Genomic DNA, 9,805 nt, shown 5'->3' with positions numbered 1-9,805 from the left:
GAAATGCTTTCCTTTTGGCAGTGGTCATATGTGATTCTTTGTATAATTAACTATTTTATGTGACGTTGGCATTTTCTGGAGATCGGGGAGCAGTGCAATACCTGTTAGGTGATCAACAGGCAAAGTAAATACACAGGCCTCACACTAGCTAGAAAATGCAAACAAACCTAATGTGAACTTTGTCCTTTCCAGTGAGGCAAATGGAGGAAAGATCGAAAACCCGAAACAAAAACACCAGCACTGCAGAAATCCTTTGCAGTTTGACCAGCAGAACACAGAGCTGTTCCAAATGCAACAGTGTCATAGGTTATGGGCTCTGAGTTTTACTGAATATTAAGGATCTCCACCCCCCCCAAAACCCCGTAATTGTATAAAGAGGTACTTTTTAAAAGTCTGGATGGCATTTGGTATCTGCTTGCTCTTAGTAAGACATTTTTCATTTGTATTCCTTGTGGAAAGGATGGTAGAAGCCTTGAGACTCTATGCTTAGTGTGCCTACAGATCTTTGCTCTCTTGTATAGGTACATACTCCAGCGATTTTGTGTGTGTGTGGGGGGGGGGGGGGAGGGGGGGGGCGTGTTTTGAGATTCAGTCTTTGGCATCACTATATCTTTTTTCAGACAATGACTGTGTATATATATTTTTTTTTCTGCCAAGTGATGTATTGGTGCTTAAAAATCTCAGAACATACTGTTCTTATGTAATGAGTTGGAGGGAATAATGCAGAAAAAGAATGTTTTGGTCAATTATTAGATCCAACCTATACATTTTGGTTTAATTATTGGATACAGCCTGTATGTTTTTTAGAGTATAGATGTGTACTGATCCTATTTTCAATCACTTCTAAGCATGCAGTTCCCACACAGCAGTTTAAATCACGAGATAGGGGGACTAACATTGTGAGCTCATGACTGGCAGAGAAAAAAATTGTACCCACGGATGAAATTCTAGTTTCAACGTAACAAGGGGAGAAGTAATATTCATGTGAGAATTGCAACTGCCATTAAAACTACCGGCTATTCAACATTCAATTATGTCACAGAAGCGTGAATACCCTGATTTATATAAACAGAACCACTCCTGTAATCTTGAAATCAGTCATCAGTAGTTGGAGTTACAAAGAGCCCTGTTTGGTGGATTTCTTTAATTGCAGAGCATTCTTGAAAAGCTCTTATCACTCAATTTTGGAAACATAAGCCCACTTGTGAGACTCATCAGTTTGATTTTTAGCAGGCAAAGGAAAGGTAAGGGGCAGTAGACATAGGTGGAAAATAAGCTTGAAGTGAACTGTAATACTGCAGTTAATTAAAGTTAACCGTAGCTACGGGGCATTTGTTGTATGGAGGTTTTTTGTAACCATGTGACCTTTTCTTTTACTCTGGCTCATTAAGCAGCCAGTCTGGGCATATTAGCCAGCATTTCTTTGAACCCACTCCATAGGTTTTTCTGTTTCTGAAGATGTCCACAGCTGACAAATAAGCTGTAACCTTTTTTCGAGGAGAGGGAAAAGGGAGCTGCTGAGTGTGTCTCATGTACAGAGATTCAGCTGATTTCTGTATTTTACAGTAATCTTCCCCTCCCCCATATTTGCCAGTTATTTAAGGTAAAGCCCAATGTTTGCTTGAATAAATTCTGTAAGTGAATTTATTTGTCCAGGTGGCCATTTGTTGTGCTCTCATTCCTTCTGGTAATGGGGAAGTATTTAAATGGTTTATTTTCCCAAGGAGGGTTGGTTTTGTGTTTTGTTTTTTTTTTTTTCCCAGTTAGATTATTCTCGACATCCCTTTTAATAGCCTTGTAGCCTATTTTCTAAGAAATGGGTTAGAACATGTGTGTCACTGGATGTTTGTTTTTTAAGCATTGGCAGCTCTGTGTGAGTTGGAGATGGAAGTGTTTATGCAGTGAAGAGATGCTATGTCCGTTTGGGGGAAATACTACACAGTTCCACCAGGAGCTCGAGTTCACCAATTCTAACTGGTGTCACTTAGTACAAACCTTGTTATCTTTTTTATTTGCTTAGCAATGTTGTGCATATGAGCATGCTTCCCCCCTGCCCCTTTAACATCTGAGCTCCAAACTAGTCAGGACTAACATTGTTTTGAAACTGCAATCTCGTAAAATAGGCTGGCTGCCAGCATAGCTTTGCAGAGCTGCAGCAGTCACTGGAAAAAGGGTTGTCTGCTTCTTTACGTGTCTTGTGAGCTGAGTTTTTCTTCCCCTCAAGGGAAAGGGCTTTGTCTCCTCAGAGCTCTCAGGTTCCCAGCTTACTATGCAGTAGTCGCTTTGCAGCTTCCCTCTTCCCTAGGTCTTGCCATTTTCTTTTTTTGTGGTATGCAGCCATTCTCCATTCATAGTAGGATGGTTTGTGTTGTGCATTAGCAGCCTCTTTCTCTGCCAAAGTGACACATCCTGTAGATTTGCAGCAGAGTACTGAACTGTCACTGTAATGCTGACTCTTGTAAGGCTATTCTTGAAGCAGAACAGCTTCCCCCTTGGCGTTCAGCCATCAGAATCCATTACAGCATGCATTTTCTACCCAAAACATAGCTCTGTACCTACATAGTTGTCCTTACAACCATCCCCTGGAAGATGCAGAGGGCACAGTTATACTCTCCTGTACAGAAACAGGCGCTGCTGGGTTTATTTTCAAAGAGTCTGAAAACCGTGTGCTGAGCTTTTGTTGTTTCAGCCCCTGCCTTAAAACCTGTAATGCAGACAGGGAAGGGGAATGCCTCTGCTGATGGGTGATATGAAAAGAACTGAAGAAAAGGTCTTTTCCCTGGTGTATGTCTTGAAAGAAGGATTGGGTGTGTGTGCACTGAGCAAGGCTACTACAGGGCTCCTCAGAGGAGCCAGCCAAACATCTCTCCACGTGTTCGCCACAGGGCAGCCCAGCCCATGCTGCCGGCCCTGACTGGGAGGCTCTGCGGGAAGCCAGCTCTTCGCCCTGGGAACGGGCTCGCCTACCTCCGTGAGAAGAAACAGGAGATTACATGTCATTTCAAGTTTCTGACAGCAAACCCACTCTATTTCAGCCATTCAGGGAACTGTAGAGTGAAAAGCAGAAGGGAGCAGTTAGACATGTGAATGGGAGGGGGGAGGATGCTCGTCACCAGTCTGTCCGGCCAGTACGGTCTCTGACTGGTTGGACTGGCTGAGCTACTTGGGGCTAGGTAGGTTCAAGATTGCACAGTCTGACTACTGTGCTTGGCTCGACGAAATGAAATGAACCCTCGCCGGTGTCGGTGTGTGTTGCTGGCGGTGGCCACAGCTACCCTGACGTGTCCTCCTCTCTCCCCCCTGACTGACACATGGCCACACAGCCCTGCCTGCTGCTGGGCTGAGATTGCATTCCCCTTGCTGCAGTGTGCCTTGCCTTCCCGATGCGCCCTTGTAAGGTTATTTGGAGGCGGTGGGAGCAGGGGTGGAGGTGAGGAAGGTCAAGCTTCTTAGGTTTCAGCTGATTTGGCATCCGCTCACAGCCCTCCCCCCCGCTCCCGTAGCCCTGCGCAGCCCTATGCACTCGCTGCTGCTTTTATGACCCTTTGCAAAGAAACCTCAAAGATGTGAGCTGCTGTCAAATAGCAACTTTTTTTTTCAGGAAAACACCCCCTTCCCACACCGATCAGCTTTAACAGGGAGAAGACTCTGTTTTTTCCTTGTCCCCAAAGAGAGCTATAATGGGGAGCTGCCACTTTCTCTCCGGCTGACACTGCTCTCCCAGCAGTACTGGGTGTGCCAGGGCGACCAGCTCTCCCGAGCCTGCTTCACTGGGGTCTTTTCCTCTATTTTTTGGCCAGCGCGAAGGCCCTTTGCTTTGTTCAGTGCTCTGAGTGGAGGCTGAGCCTGACAACCCCACCGCAGCACAGAGCGGCTTGGCGTGGCCGTGGCACGGCAGCTCAGGCAGGGACTGGGAGGCAGCGAACCGAACCGAGCTGAACCCAACCGGGTTGAACCGAACCGGGCCGGGCCGGGGAAGGGGCACCGGGCCACCACGGCATGTAATTGCTGCTGGCGTGGGCCTGGCCTAGACAGCCATGTGATCCCTCGCCTGCCTGCCCGCCTGCCTCTGCGCAGGGGATGGGAATGGGGACACGAAACATGTCTGTGCAGCTTCAAGGAGCCGAGCAGAATTCCCCACTGTCATCATCCTCCTCCCCTCCCTCCCTGCAGGCTGCCAGACGGGAGGGCTGATTACAGCTCCACTATTGTTCAAGTAACCTACAAATGGATTTGCATGGAGGCAGGTTGGGAGGGGCAGAGGGGTGGGATTTATTAGCAGCAGCTAAATTCGTCGGGATTACTATTAGGCTGAGAGCTTCTCAATGGGAATGATCCCTGGGTGAGCGGTGGGGTGGAGGGGAGGGACTGGAAAGCTCCTTTTCTGCAAATAGGTGAAGGGGTGGCCGGTTCCAGCCGAGGAGGGGAGGCAGGCAGGGTGCAGCTGGCTGGGGACGGCGCTTCACCTCGGTTTAAACTGTAACCCTCTATTCCGAGCACGCAGCTCCTGGCAGCGCCGCTCATACCAAAGCCTTGACTCAGGGTTATCTGCATGCTGGGTAATAAGCAGCGTCACCAGAGGAATGTGCAGAGAAAGCAGCCATGCTGCTGCAAGCCTCTGCTCGCTCCTCAGGCAAACCACTGATTTAGCAGCCAGCTTCTGCCTCTGGGCTGCTGAGCACTGGCACGGGGTGGGGGGCTTCTCCTGGGGAGGCAGCCCCAAGACTGCTTTGAAGCCAAACCAGCATTTTGCCCTTCCATACGTAAGTGCATTTTATGCAAAGCTGGCCGGGACTTTGCTAACCGTAACTGAGGACTGCGCCCAGGAAAGGGTGAAGTTACTCCTCAAGTCACTACGTTAGTTTATCCGTTTTCCACATGGGTAATCTCAAGTGTTTTAGCCAAGGTCAAATGGCAAACGCCTATCAGAATGAGGGAGACCGTGGCCTTTCATTACTGCCCCAACTGCTAGTCTCCCTTCCTCTGAGATAAAAGCATGTTGTTACGGCAACTGTGTACAGCTGAACTCAAAAGCGCTTGTGCGACACAGGTGTTTGGGAACAGCACCGTTCAGTGCCAGGCCATTTCCCTGTAGCCTGCGTCCTTCGCTCAGATAGCTCCAAGGCTGGAGGCTGTTGCTGTTCTTGCTGATGCAACATACCGAGGGCTGGGGTGAAGGAGAGTGCATACCTGTGTGTCAGAGGTAGGAGCTCCCCTTTGGCTATGATGGAAGGCACAGCACATCCAAATCAAAGACAGGAGGGGGTTGCTTTGAATTGCTGTATTCTGGACCTATCAGGCAATCTTACTCTTCACTGCACACATCACGGTAACAAGAGACAAGATTGTAGCGTAGCCCAGGTTTTCATTTGAACATGTCCAGGCTGGCACACAGTTGGGGTAAGGACAACGTGCTTTTGTAGGTTTGATTTGTGTCAGAGCTAGGGGCAGAACTAGGGAGGGAGTGGGAAGCCTGAATATCTGGTCTGCTAGTGGAAAATATAGGCCACTGACTTGAAGATGTTGCAGGCTTATTTGATCTAGCTTGATATGCTAGACATTTTCTCTTAGAGCTCTCTTCCTCAGTGTCTGTAACTTATTTCTGTAAAATAAAAAAAGAAGGTACCAAACATCTAGGATTAAAACAACTGAAAGAGCTCTTGTCTTCCTGCAGCTGTAAATTTTGGAGTGTTTTTTATTACTTGCTCAGTGTTGTTGATGTGCTTGACTCCCTGTTACATACAAAGATAATTCCTCCCTGAAGAACTCAAGACTGCATTGATAAGAAAGGCCAGTTGGCACATCTATTTTATCCCACCTCCTTCAGTGAAAGATTATGCCATGTATCTTATCCAAAGGATGCAGCCTTTCAAGAGCTGTACCTTGGTAAGTATACATACTAATTTTTGGCAAACATTTGCTGTGTTTTTGAGTGGTTCTCTCCCTCTGCCCCCACTCCCCCAGCCCCCGCAGTCAACTCTTCTGTTCATCCAACTGTACTCATTTAGCTGTGCTCATTGCACCATTTCTGCTGGAGGGGAGGCAGCAAGAGGTGCAGCCACCAAGGGATAGTATCAGTTGTGTGATCTGCGGACATCTAGTCACGTGCTAACAAGGACCTGCAGCCTAAGATAGATTCATTAGTCAGCATCCTTGATAGGATGTCTAGTGGCTTGAGTGACAGTAAAATACCAGGAAATGATGCAGAAATTCTCATGCTCTTGTGTACCTGTATTTCCTCGTGCTAGAAGAGACGACAGCATTTCTTGAGAACTGCACTGCACATGCTTAACACACAGAGCAGCTCCTTTCGGCTTTTTGCATGATTAGTTGCAGCTCTCTGCCTAAATCTTCCTTGTTCTGGTGGCTGGATTCTTACAGTAGTGTGTTGTACATATTTTGCAAGTTACAGCTTGAAACTTCCTCCTTGCTGAAGGTTCTGTCATTTGAAGAAACCCCACCCTGCTCTCCCTTGAAGATGTGCAATCCCAGGCTGTGTTTGAGCATGCCTGGAGAGGCAGGTGCAGCCTAGCTGGATCCTCAACATTACCTACAAATAAACACTGTTTAAACAAATTGGACTAATAAGAACATTCAAGATTCAAGTAATAATCAGGACAGGTTTTGCACTGTAGTCTTCATTCCGTGCTTTTCCCATCCCCTCTCCCTCTGAGTTATAATCCAGAATATATGACATGATCACGTTGCTATGGAAATCAATTACAACATAACTCTGTAGAACTGTATAACAATAGCAGTTGTTAATAGCACCTTTGCTGAAAACAACAACATCAGGTTAAAGTCGCTTTAAAAACCCCACGTATCCTTCCTGCTGTTGCAAATAAGGAGTTACATAAAATTAAAGATTTCTTCTCTAATATTTTAAGGAAAAAAATCCTTCCAGCACAGAGCCGGTAAGTACAGTTGTATTCTTCCTCATTTGCCCAGCACTTGTATAGCCATCGGGTCTGTCCTCCAGCCCAGAAAAGATGGCAAATGCTTAAAGCCATTACAAGTTCTTCAAACCTTAGAACCAAGGGACCAAACCAGAGCAAGGTTATTTCTCTGCTCAAAGCAGGCCCTTCGTGCTCATATCTCGGTCCAAGTCTGCGGGAACTGTAGGCTGCCACCTGCTCCACACAGTTTCCTTCTCAGATGAGCTCTTTGTAGAGTCACCTGATTCCTTCCCAGCACTGTGAGAGTCACCGTATTACTTGCTGCAAGCATTTAAGGGATCAATCCTCAGCAGCACACACACGATTACCCTCAGGGTCTTCTCCAAGCTAGTTCTACGGTTTGATGGGGACCTATCTCATTACTACACAGACTTCTCAATGATGTTCCATTTCAGGGTTGTCAAGTCTGCATACTAATACACCAGCTTTCCTTGATGCTTAGAGATGTCTGGGCCTGGGTAGCTCTTTTTACTAAGCTTCTTAAGGCTTTTTGGCTGTTGTTCCCTAAGGAAGCCTGGCAACGTAGTCGCCAGACTTCTCTTGATTCTTCATTTGGGCAACAGTGGAGTTCCCATGCATTTTGAGACCATTTGGTCTCAATTCAATATTTTACCCCTCACTTGCTACTCAAGACTTTCTCTGGCTGCCTGATGCAGGAAGCTGCTGTGTTGAACAGAGACCTCCACCCATGGCTCAAATGGCACATGACACAATATATGCTGGGCACATATCTATATATGCTCCAGTGAGCAATCCTTTCATATGCGCAAGTTTGCATGCCAGCTGCATATTACTGGAGTTCCGCTGCTCTCAGGAGGACCTTCTGTAAGCTGATGTAGGACTAATAATTCTCCTAAAGTTTTTTGGCAAGCTCCAAGTCTTCCTTGCCTTTTGTAGCAGAATGCTGTAGTCTGTCACATGAATTCATTCCCTCCACCTCTATTTCCTCCACCATGTTACTTGCAGAGGAGTGCCCAGAGTGGCAATCAGTTTAAGCTCTAGCAGCAGACCCTGCGGATATCATTCCAAGGCTACCGTTCTCATCGCTGAACATACAGGTAGTGATGTTCCCTGGCTGTTTGAGAGCTATAAATGAGCACATTCCCCATGAATGTAATGCAGCCCAGATGCAATGACAGTATTGCCTCTGGAGCCAGTCTCAGCCTGGCCAGAACAAGAGCCAAATAGCTCAACGCTCTCTATGCTTCGTGGCACCCTCTCACAGGGGAGGTGCTTTGTAGCTACTCAATTTTAACCCTCCACAGCAGCAGCACTAGGCATTCAGAGATGCAGATGGGCATTTGAGGGTAATGTTTTAGCTCCATCAGCACAGAGCTAAGCTGGCCCAAACTACCTTCTGCCAGTCCAGCACTACTCCCCAGACCCCATGGCAGCATACCTTGCAGCAATCTCTCCTGCTGAGGTGGAAGCTGCAGTTCCTGTTGCTTTCGTTGACTCTGCAGGAGGAGTGCCTGGTCTGCTGCTGGTTTTTCAGCAGCAGATAAACAACATTTCTGTCTTTCCCCCTCACGACAGAAGAATCCATTGAGATATATCTACTTATTGGTTTTGCCATTGTCTTTTATGTAGCTGCTTTAGTTTTCTCTTAGTGATACAGCCCATTTGCCTGTCAACATGCTTAATAGTGCACAAACTTCTAGTTTACTTTCCCCAAGGATTATTCTGTCTCAGGGTCCCAAGTCCATTCAGTCAGCAGTTTGTCCCCCTTTGAACACATAGCTAGAGGGGCCTGTTTGCCACAGCAAGGCAAACCACACAAAAACTCACCCATTTAATTTGCTCCCACTACTAAGTCCTTTCTTTAATTCCTCTGGCTCCTTCCCTGCTGGGTCCAATAACCTTACACAGCTGGTTTGCTCCAGGTCCATGGGTCCTTAGAGAGGCAGGCTACACTTTGCAATTTGTTTGCAAATATATCAAGGAAGCTTTGTATATGGTATAAGCATAGCATCTTCTACAAAATGCTTTTTTCCTCTTTGGGAATTTGTGAGGTTAAACTAGGTATGTGTGACGAACATGAATTATGAAAGGCCCTGAGTCCTTTAAAGTATCATTGTTTATTTGGAAGTGTGATAGATGTTAGGATTAGAATGAAGTACACCTAACTTGGGACAGAAGAACTGCTGTTGTTTTTTTTACCTCCATAGCTTGAAATACATATCACTTACAGATGCACTTACATTCTTGGCCTGCATGGCTTTCCAGTCCCTCTTACAAATTCTTGAGCTTACAAAGGTGGTGCTGACTTGCTACTGTATTTATTTCCTTATAGAAATGAAATGGCTGAGTGTAGGAAGGGATGGTTGCTGTCAGGAAAGATCAAGAAATGGAAATGTACCTCTTTTGGGACACGTGTCAAGGAGATCTAGAGACCCTTAGTCTGAAATAGAGGATGAAGCATGAACAAGTGCCAGAGGCAAACGCAAGAAAGGAAAACTAGACAAGCTCTATCCTTCAGCACACAGGGATAAAAAAGAGAGGGAGACGCAGAGTTTTCTGGTTTTAAATGCTTAGGAGATGCTCTGAGGCTGTTGTGATGGACAGACAAATAAGAGCCAAATGGTTGCATAGTTATGAGCGGCAAAACTTTGCAGAGCAGCAAAGGCACTGGAAATAAAATAAGTCAGATAGTTGACCAATAGGTCATGAGGTGAAGAGTCCCTCATTACCAATTCATCCATGAATAAGAAACAGTGAGATGTTCCTGAAATGAAAGGCAACAGATAAATCAACAGCAAGGTTGTCACAAGATGATGGCTCTTAAATGTTGATTTTGTCAAATATCTTGATGGTCTTTATTGTTATTTTCCTGCATCAGCCAAAGATGT

This window comes from Pelecanus crispus, chromosome 6, assembly GCF_030463565.1.
Source record: "Pelecanus crispus isolate bPelCri1 chromosome 6, bPelCri1.pri, whole genome shotgun sequence".
In the NCBI taxonomy this organism is placed as follows: Eukaryota; Metazoa; Chordata; class Aves; order Pelecaniformes; family Pelecanidae; genus Pelecanus; species Pelecanus crispus.
Note: the sequence above shows the minus strand (reverse complement) of the source record.